The following is a 10,717-nucleotide window of genomic DNA, read 5'->3' as shown; positions in this document are numbered from 1 at the left end:
ATAAAGGTAGTTGCTCTAGTCTTGATTTCCTCGACAATGGCTCCAAATTCTGCTGAGCTTCCCTGTCTGATTGCATCTACCACCACCTTGCAATCGGAGGCAACAAGTAAATGGTTAATATAGAGATCTTCTGAAAGTGCTAATGCCTCCCGAACAGCTAGTGCTTCTAGCACTTGGGGGTTGTGCAGTCCTCTGAAAACGAGAGCTGACGCTCCCATGAACAAACCTCTCTCATCCCTGCAAACCACACCAACTGCGCCAAACGTACCTGGGCGTGACACGGCCGCGTCCACATTGAGTTTGTAGTAATCTGTTGGTGGTGGAATCCACGTACGGGGTCGTGGTACTGCTATCCCATGTGCTTCCTCCTTCTTCTTCTTCAAAAACTCTATGTCTGATAAGTAAGCTTTGATGAAGTTGTCAGTGGCAAACGGAGTCTGGTATATATCCTCATGTATAGCTTTCCGTCTTGCACTCCAAATCGCCCATAAAGTAACAATCATCAACTGAAATTGCTCCGGTGGAAGAGAGTCATTCATGGCAAAGAGCCACAGCCGTGCGTCAGGTTCTGAGGTTGCCCACATGTGCTCGACCATCTCGGCTTCTGAAAGTGCCCACACACACCTAGACACATTACACTCCAGCAAAGAATGCCGCCAGCTATCCTGCCCTCCGCATAGGGAGCAAGCACTCGTAGTGGCCATATGACGATGGTTTAGGACATCTCCCGTAGGGAGTGAGTGTTGCGCCAATCGCCAAGTCAAAAAGCGCAGTTCGGTGGCACTGACATGTTCCATAGCGAGTTCCACCCCCTCATCTCATGTTCAGAGTTGGAAGGATCCTCCCTTTCCTCCAGCCATGCCTCGCGCCCAATCTTGATCTTAACAATCATCTTATAAGCTGACCGTACAGAAAAACGCCCCCTTGGGTCATCATTCCATGCCCAGAAATCGTCCACACGCCGTGTACAGAGCGGTATTTGCAAGATCGCCTCCACATCAATGGATATGAACACCTGTCTAAGCAAGTCCTCTCGCCACGCAGCTCTAGTGTGGTCTGATCTAGCGTTAAGTGCTAGTTGACCAGCCGGCGCTCACGCGCCTGGTGTATTGGGCCGGCCTACCAAGAACCAGCGACCACTCGATCGGTCGCTCTACAGACAGCTCGCTCCAAAAGCCTCGATGATGGTTACATCGCACAATCGTTCGTCTGACATTGACCACTCACCGTTGGACCAATGCACCGTTCACTTTTCCGAACATTGAAACAAGTTCATGATTTTTTTTTTAAAACCACGAATAAAAAATAAGTTCACAAATTCAGAAAAAAATTGAGCATTACAAAAAAGTTCATTAATTTGAAAATATCCACGAATATCTGAACTTTCTAAAATTCGTGAACTTTTACAAATTTTTGATTTTTTATTCAAATTCCTGAACTTTTTCAAATATCATGAACTTTCATCAAATTCAATGATTTTTTTAAAAAATGATGTTTTCCAAATTCCAATAAACTTTTTTCAAAGTCAATAATTTTTTTTCCAAAATTGTCAAACTTTTTCAAATTTGATGAGTTTTTTATAAAAAACCGATGAACATTTTTTCAAATTCAATGATTTTTTTCGTATCTAGTAAACTTTTTTCAAAATCAATGAGATTTTCCATAATACATGATTTTTTTGCGTTATTTTTTTCATATTTATGAGCCCAGAAACAACAGCTTAGCTGGAAAAAAATTTGAAAAACAAGTAATGATAGTTGATCGAGCGAGCGAACGAACGAAGTTGATGCGGGAGCGAGGGAGCAAAGCCGGAGCGAGCCGGCCCATGAAGGGGGAGCGTGTTGGCTCCGGTTGCTCCTAGTGGCGCTTAGGGCGCCACTTAGGCCTTGTACGATGATAGATGCTTAGAAAAATATACAATACTTTTCTGAAGCATTAATGTCTATTTCTACAAGAGAGACGTCTAATTAAACGTCTACCACCTACAAAAAATATCGGTGCATGAAAAAAGACTGATTTATTTCTCTAAGCACCTCACCCGCCTCGAGTCGCCTTCGCTTGATTGGCTCAAACCGCCCCTGGTGAGGCCCAGTTGCTGCGGGGCCCATAAGGGGGGAAACCCGCTTCGAGGCCTGGGAGGTGAGTGCGCGACCAGACTAGAACAAAGGGGCCTGAGTCTGACTTGAGCGACGCTGACGAGTTGAGACGACAAGGGTGCCAGCGGCGAAGCAACGAGAGGTGGATTGGGGATCGAGCGCCGCTGGCGAGTCGAGATGACAAGGCACAACAGCGAAAGAACAAGAGGTGATTCGAACAGCGCCGGCGAGTCAAGAAGACGAGATGCTCGTTGCAGGCTAGTAACATCGAGGGACGAACCCCTGGGACTCGAGCTACGCTAGGAGGAGCACACCTCACTGACCAGGTCGAGGGGACCAGGTCTCCTTGGTGCGGGGCAGCGAGTCAGCTGCGGAGCGTGGGAGCGGAGTGAGAGGCAGAACAAAGAACTGGAACAGCTGGGGTCACTAGTCAGGTAAATTTCCGTTCTCAAGGCTCTGCATCACTGGATGTGTTGTTTTAATCCCTATCAACTAGAGGAGTAACCCGCGCATTTGCGCCACTAGATTCATCAATTTTTTTTATTTTGTTTCACATCTTAAATGATCCGCATTCAGTTTGCTCTTAAGGTTCTTATATCATGAAGCGTGACAGTTGAGGGCAATAGATTCATGATAAGCATGTGTTAGCATTGAGAAATCATGTATAAACATGTAATCGAAATGTCATATGTAGTTCTCTCTGTAGCAAGCCCAATTTTCAGTTCAAGAATGAACTATATATTAATACTATTCAATTAGTGGCGATGTTTTGCAAAACTCAGCACTTACATGTGCATACTTTTGTGCTCGCTTATCTTTCTCGTTTATCTATTCCAACCTCCATTTACCCTTCTTACAGGTCCTATCTATTGGACGTTTTTCACTATGGAGAATTGCTAGGCTCACTGCCTCTATTTTGTACGGTCAATTTTGGCTCCTTTATTTGCCACATCATATCCTAAGCCTGACTACACCGACATCATTGTCTTCTCGATCCAAAGAAGATTGCAAGCGAAGGTGCAGCTACACATCACGGGAAAGAAAGGTACATGTAGGTATTACGCTCATATTCCGTTTTGCGCTTCAATCTGGACACGCAGCAGCTCACATGTATTGTTTTTTTTCCCGCTAAGACACACGTATTGGTTTTGAACTCATGCAAATTGCTTGAACGTGTCTGACATGGTTCTATGTAATGCACAAATCTTTAATCTTTGCCTATAAAAATAGTAATTAGGGGTGTAGATATTTCAGCCTATGTACCACATGTCCTGTTTGTTTTGACTCAGATTTTTATGTAGACTCAGTTTTGAATATGGAGGACTCTTTTTGCATCCTGAGGTATGGGTAGGCAAGCTGGAGTTGGTCACGTTTTTCCTGACCTATGCATTTTTTTTTCCTAAATTGTTTCAGACAATTTTTTTATAGAAAAACCATGAGCGGTTGAAAAGGTACGTTTTGGACAATTTACATGTGACATGTTTGGTTTGATGTATCGAAAAAGGCTTTCGCTCTGCTTTATAAATAAAGCAAACCGTCAGAGAGCACATATACATGGACTAGTTCAAACTATCCAAGTCTCACAAGAGGAAGTATAACAGGTTCTGCTGATGGCACAACTCAACAATTGGTTTGTTGTACACAACATTATTTATACGTAACGTTATACATCTTTTAAATCCTAGCCGTCAATATCTAAAATTAACGATTTTGATAATTATATCCATGCGGATGAACGTGGTGGCTTGTTTGCATTTCGTCTTATAATAGATGTGGACTACGCACCTTATTTAATTGACTGAGGCAAAAAGTGAACATGAGCTAAGAAGTAAAGGGAGCTGTGTGTTCGACTACCTCTGTATATATAGACGAGCATGCGCACTTGGTGGCCTCACAAAAGGAGGGGGCGTTTGGTTTCTGCCCCAGAGGGCCATGGACGCGCCAAAAAGTTGGCGGTCGATTCTGCCGCCCCAGTTTTGCCCGTTCGTTGGCACAAAAGCAAAAGAGGAAAAGGTGGGGTGCTTGGGCGAGCCAAAACATTGGAATCCATCCAAGCGACTTGCACTGTCTCGATCAACGCCAAAATATTGGATGAGCGGACGGTGGCTCCAATCCAAACAGCCCCTAAACTTGAAGGTGCTATTAGCTAGCGCCAACCGTCATGTTGTCCACTGAAGTTAATAGAACACGACAAAGGACTCTGGCTATGAGTTGAATTGGAGGGATGCAGACATTTTAAGGCTTGACAAGACTCAGGAGGAGTACGTACTGTCCCTAATAACCAACAATGCCTATACAAGTAACCAAAGTGTCCAAGTGTTTGTGCTCTCCAAAGTTCAAACCCCACATTTTAATTTTTGTTACATTTTTCTGTTGGAAAGGGAAGACTCCGGCCTCTGCGTTATCATGATGCACACAATCATTCATTTTAAGATGGCCATTTAGGAGTTAAAAGGATCGTCTAGGGTCGCGCGGCTCAAGAAATAGTTTTTGAAAAAAATATGCAAAGTGTAAGCCGAGTGTTGTCTATCATGGACTCGGCTTACGTCTTGTTGTTTTTTTAAATGAAATAATTATGAAATATAAGAGGAGCCTTGTTGGGCCCACACTCGGCTTATATGCCACACCAAAACTATCCGAGATGGTTGTGTAAGCCGAGCTCTTTTCTATGGTATATGCCAAGCATGTCCTGTAAGCCGAGCATTTTTTTTGTTGCCATGCTCGGCTTATGATCATTTTTTGCCATGCTCGGCTTATGATCATCCAATCCAAGGTCACTTTGTTTGCGGGTATTATAAGCCAAGTACCTGTGTTTTTATATTCGGGTTACTTTTTTTAGAGAACATTCGGGTTACATTCAGAGACATGACAACTTTTGATTTTTCCTTCATTGTTTGCTCATGAGTACTTGTCCCTAGTAACCAATCATACCCATACAAGTAACCAAATTGGCGAAGTGTTTGTGCTCTCCAAACCGCACACTTCCAATTTTTTTTGTTCCATAGCTTATTACCATGAGTAGGCATTCGTTAGTGCAAGGATCGTCTTGCGTGAGTAACTATGAATGGAAGGCACCAGAATGCAGGCCGAGCCGTCGTCCGTTTTGCATGGGCCTTACAATCCGTCTAGCGTAACGCGGCTCCAGCGCAGCGCAGTAGCAGCAAACAATGTATCGGATTGTCTAAAAATAAGCAACATGCAGCAGAGAGAAGGTGGAAACAGTTGCCTATTAGTCACAGTAGGTGTTTACATATACATGGAAAGGCACCACCAATCCCTACATGCAGGGATCTGGATGAGGAGGTGTTGTTAGGTTAGCTAGCTATCCCTAGGACTAGGGTCACGCGGTTACACACCGTTACAGCCAAGAGCACAACAAACACATGTACAACACAACGTGACAACTCAACACGGAGAAGGCCCGCAGTAGCAAGCCGGTGGGTCTTGGGCCCGACTTCTCGTTGAAACCTGCTGACAGCACATGCGTCAGAATACCCACTGTCCGACACACTAGTTAGCTAATCAAACATGCTGATACACTAGCTATCTAAGCACAGCAATCGGCGGTGAGACCCCCACGCACTGCTGCTGTATGTCCCGGCGCAGCCAGGCCCAATGTAACAGTCTGCTGATAATGAATCAGACCGGCTATGTTCGCTTGCAACACTTGGTTTTTTCTTCCCGATGCCTTCCGTTCTCAACACTCTACATCACTGAATGTGTATTGCTTTTCATCCCCTATCAATGTGTACTACTACATACCTTATTTAATTGACTAAGGTAAAGAAGTGAATCCGAGCTAGGAAGGGGAACTGTGTGTTCGACTAGACTAGCTATGTATATATAGACGAGCATGCGCGCTTGGTGGCCTCACAAAAGGAGGTGTTGGTATTTAACTCCAAGGAGCTACAACCTAGCGCCCACCATCATGTTGTTCATTGAAGCTAGGGATGAAAATGGAGTGGAAAGTTTCCGCTTTTCCGGAGGAAAATGGAAACGGAAATGAAAATTTGCAAAATGGAAATGGAAATGAAATTTTTTATGCGGAAACAAAAACAAAAACGGAATGGTGTTTTTCGGTGGAACACACGTTGAAACGGAACTTTCCGTTTCGTTAATATGGAATTTCTGTTTTTACTATAGCCTCATGGCTATTTTGTAGCCAACTACCAATCAACACAGAATGACACAATAAGTAGAATGAGCAGAATGTATCATTTGAGTACCAACTTTTACTACCACACACATACTCAGCTAGACTATATACGGAATTGTCATGTACTACTACAATACTACCCTATGTTACCGACACAACAATATTAATTTGTAGTCATGTTAAGAATTCCATCAATTTGTTTGTTTTTTGTCTGTATTTCTCTATGATTCAAGGGGGTTTATGTTTCGGTCAACACACAGTTTTGTTTTCATGTCCGCTCTGTATTCGCTCCGTGTTTCTTTTCGGTAGTATCTGTTTCCGTATTCGTTTTCGGGGCTTCTGTATTCGTTTCCGCTTCTATAAAAAAATATGAAACAAATATGATAGCAACCGGTTTCGTCCGTTTCCACGCCATTTTCATCCCTAATTGAAGCTAATGCTCAAAAACGATTAAGGACTCTGGCTATCACTTGAATTCGAGAGGATATGCATGCAGACATTAAGGCTAGGCAAGACTCGAGAGTTCTGCCCTTTAGTAACCAACCATGCCCATAAAAGTAACCAACTATGTCAAAGTGTTTTTGCTCTCGAAAGTCCAAACCACACACATCCATTTTTGTTCATTCTTTTTTGCTGAACAGGGGAAGGCTTGGGCCTCTGCATCATCATGATGCACACAATCATTCATTTATGTTTCGTAGCTTACAGTAAACACAATAAGTAATAAGACAAGCCATTGGCAGTTAAAAGGATCGTCTGGCGTGAGTAATATCAAAATCAAACTAGGAATGGAAGGCACCGAAATGCAGGACGAGCTGTCGAGTGTCTTTGCATGGGACGCACAATTCATCTATTGTCGTGTGACTCTGGCGGAGGAGCAAGGAACAGCAGCAACAAGCGCCGAATCAGGGGGAGCTCCTATTCGGCGCGTTCGGCGCCGGCCAAGCCAACCGGCGCCTACTGACAGCGCCAAGTGGGCCGGCCCACAGACGAAGCGAGCAGTCTCGCGAAAAAAGAACGCAAAAATATGGTAGAATCATGACTTGAACTCACGCCGCTAAACAGCAAGATTTTCCACCTAACCACTACAGCATCGGATGACTAGTAATTGAAATCAAGCGCGAACTCTATAAGAACCATAAGAGCCACGCTATTTATTGCACAGGACACTACAGTTTACTTTATAACTTGGATTTTCGAATTTCTTAAAATTTGTACGTTTTACTTTATAGCTTCAACAAAAGTTCATTAAATTTGAAAATAAGATAATCAAATTTGGAAAAAGTTCATCGATTTTGAAAAGAGTTCATCCCGTTTTTGGAAAAAAGTTCATCGCATTTGAAAAAAGGTTCACAAATTTGAAAAAAAGTTCATCGAATTTAGAAAAAGTTCATCAATTTTGAAAAGAGTTCATCAGCTTTGAAAAAAAGTTCATCGATTTTTGAAAACAGTTCATCAATTTTTGAAAACAGTTCATCAAATTTTGAAAAAGGTTCATCAGATTTGAAAAAAGTTCATCAGATTTTGAAAAAAGTTCATCGATTTTGAAAACAGTTAATCAGATTCAATAAAAGTTCATCGGATTTGAATAAAACTTCATCGAATTTGAAAAAAAGTTTACAAATCTTAGTGAGTACCAAGATAAGCATGGCCCTCAAAGAATTTCTCTTAGTGAGTACCAAAATTTTATTTTGATAAGTGGCCATACCACATATAAATGGAGAAAACACATATGCATCACCTTTCAATTCCAGGAATTAAATCTGGGTGGTTGGACTGCACAACTGCATGCTGATCAGATTTAATAACCGTGTCATGGCAGAATTACAAAAGAGAGATGCATTAAAGATGAAGAAAGAAAGTTTAAGCATGTAAATATCTCGGTTCACTAAAGATCTTGTTGCAATTGAACATGCAGGTACATCTGCTTTGCTACACTTCCCCTGCCGTGCCATTGTAGTACCATCCACTGTCGGCTAGAATGGACTCGAACACAAACACAAATTTACCAGTGCTAGTATATATAGACGAGCATGCACGCTTGGTGGCCTCACAAAAGAAGGTGTTGGTATTTAACTCCAAGGAACTGGCTAGCACCCGCCGTTGTGCGCATGTTGTCCACTGAAATTCAAAGCAGAAGGGGTTCGTGTCATGGAACATTCATATTTTCATGATTATGAACTCTGGCTATCACTTGAATAGGAGAGGAGATGCAGACATCAATTCGTGTCCTCAAACGTTCATATTTACACCATTAAGGACTCTGGCTATCACTTGAATAGGAGATGAGATGCAGACATTAAAGGCTAGGCAAGACTCAGATGTATTGTCTTTTTTTGCGAGAAAATTTCTGATCTATTCGTCAACTGTCAAGGCAGTATAAAGAATATTAGAGGTAAAAATTACATCTAGGTCCGTAGACCACCTAGCGACGACTACAATCACTAGAGTGAGCCGAAGGCGCGATGCCATCATCGCGTAGACCAGAAAGATCTAACCTGAAGACACACGAACACACACGAACGAAGACCGGATCCAAATGGAACCACCCAAGACAAATGCCGACTGAATCCCTCGAGATCAATCGGACATAAATCTCCACACGCCCTCTAATAATGGTAGATGAATCACCAGAATGGGGCATAGACGGGGAGAACCTTATTCCGACATCAGAAAGCCGCCGCCGTCTTGTCTTCCTGAACATAACACATACCCTAGACAGACACGAAAAAGCACCTAAAAACGATGTCGGAGCCCTCCCGCCGGCTAGAGCCGGGATTTACTGCGTCTCGGCCTGACACCACCGAAGACAAAGCGATCTACGGCGGCGCCAGCGGGAGGCGTCGGTTCCTGGTCGCCCTCGCGCGAGGCACACGAGGCGAATGCCTGGAGACGTACTTAAAAAGACATTTGTAACTGACCCCCTAAAAATAATGGAGTATGTGGTGGAGTAAACCCTTAGTGGAGTATACTGATTATACTAAGTTTTGGTCGGCCCTAGTCGTTCCCCTATATATAACGGAGTAAATTTTTGTTTTTTATGAACTTTGCAATTCTAGTATAAATTGCAACTACACATTAGCACACGTATAGAAACTAAACATAAATTTGAGTGTTCAAGCAAATCACGAATATAGTTTACAAATCGAATTCAAAGTTCACAAACCATATTAGTCAAATTTAAACACGCCGAGTGGTTCAAATTTACCAAATAGCATGTGATAGAACAACTAGGACTCGCTAAGACGTTGCCAGTGATGCTCAAAAAGAACTTGACGGTTCTCGATCTTGCGATGCTCCTCGAGGAAGGCCAGGATCTTGCGCAGCCAGGCCCAATGTAACAGTGTGCTGATAATGAATCAGACTGACCATACTTCATGTCGATGCTTGGATTTTTCTTCCTGACGCCTTCCGTTCTCAAGGCTCTACATCACTGGACGTCTCTTGTTTTTAATCCCTATCAATGTGGACTACGTGTCTTATTTAATTGACCGAGGTAAAAAAAAGTGAATGTGAGCTAAGAAGTAAGGGGAAATGTGTGTTCAACTCGACTACCTCTGTATAAATAGACGAGCATGTGCGTTTAGTGGCCTCACAAAAGGAGGTGTTGGTATTTAACTCCAAGGAGCTATTAGCTAGCGCCAACTGTCATGTTGTTCACTGAAGTTAATACTCCAAAACGATCAAGGACTCTGGCTATCACTTAAATTGAAGAGGAGATGCACACATTAAGGCTGGGCAAGACTCGAGAGTACTGTCCTTAGTAACCAACCATGCCCATACAAGTAACCGAAGTGTCAAAGTGTGTTTGTGCTCTTCAAAGTCCAAACCCCACACTTCCATTTCTATTTCAACATTTTCTTTGAAATGGGAAAGGCCCCAACCTCTGTATCATCATTATGCACAGAGCCATTCATTTTCGTTCTGTAGCTTACGCTTGACACAATAAGTAATAAACCAGCCGTTCAGGAGTTAAAACGATCGTCTAGAGTGAGTAGTATATATAAAAAAAAGAAAAGCAAACTAGGAATGGAAGGCACTGGAATGGAGGTCGAGCCATCCAGTGCTTTGCATCAGCCGCACAATCTGTCTGGCGTCACACGGCTCCGGTGTAGGAGCAACAACAATATCGCGCGTCGAAGAAGGCCCTCAGCAGCTAACCGGTGGATCTTGGGCCCGCCTTCTCGATAGAACCAACATAGTAGGCATGAGGTGTCCCCCATAGAAGCCGCCAGGGAAGTTGGAACATGCTGAACCACAGTTTTGGGAAGAAAATCTTATACGACCTGATCGTACGCACCATCCCGGGAGACCCCATCGATCACCTGACACGTGGCTTCGCAAATCTCAAAGCAGCCAAAGAACACATCGTAACCTTCGTTCCTTTTAGTGGGCCTGCTTAGTCGCGGGTCCTCAGTGCGTGTGTGCGCTGCTGGTTAGCCTAATGCGATTCATTAGCGACGAT

The sequence above is a fragment of the Triticum dicoccoides genome, chromosome 5B (assembly GCF_002162155.2).
Source record: "Triticum dicoccoides isolate Atlit2015 ecotype Zavitan chromosome 5B, WEW_v2.0, whole genome shotgun sequence".
NCBI lineage: Eukaryota > Viridiplantae > Streptophyta > Magnoliopsida > Poales > Poaceae > Triticum > Triticum dicoccoides.
Note: the sequence above shows the minus strand (reverse complement) of the source record.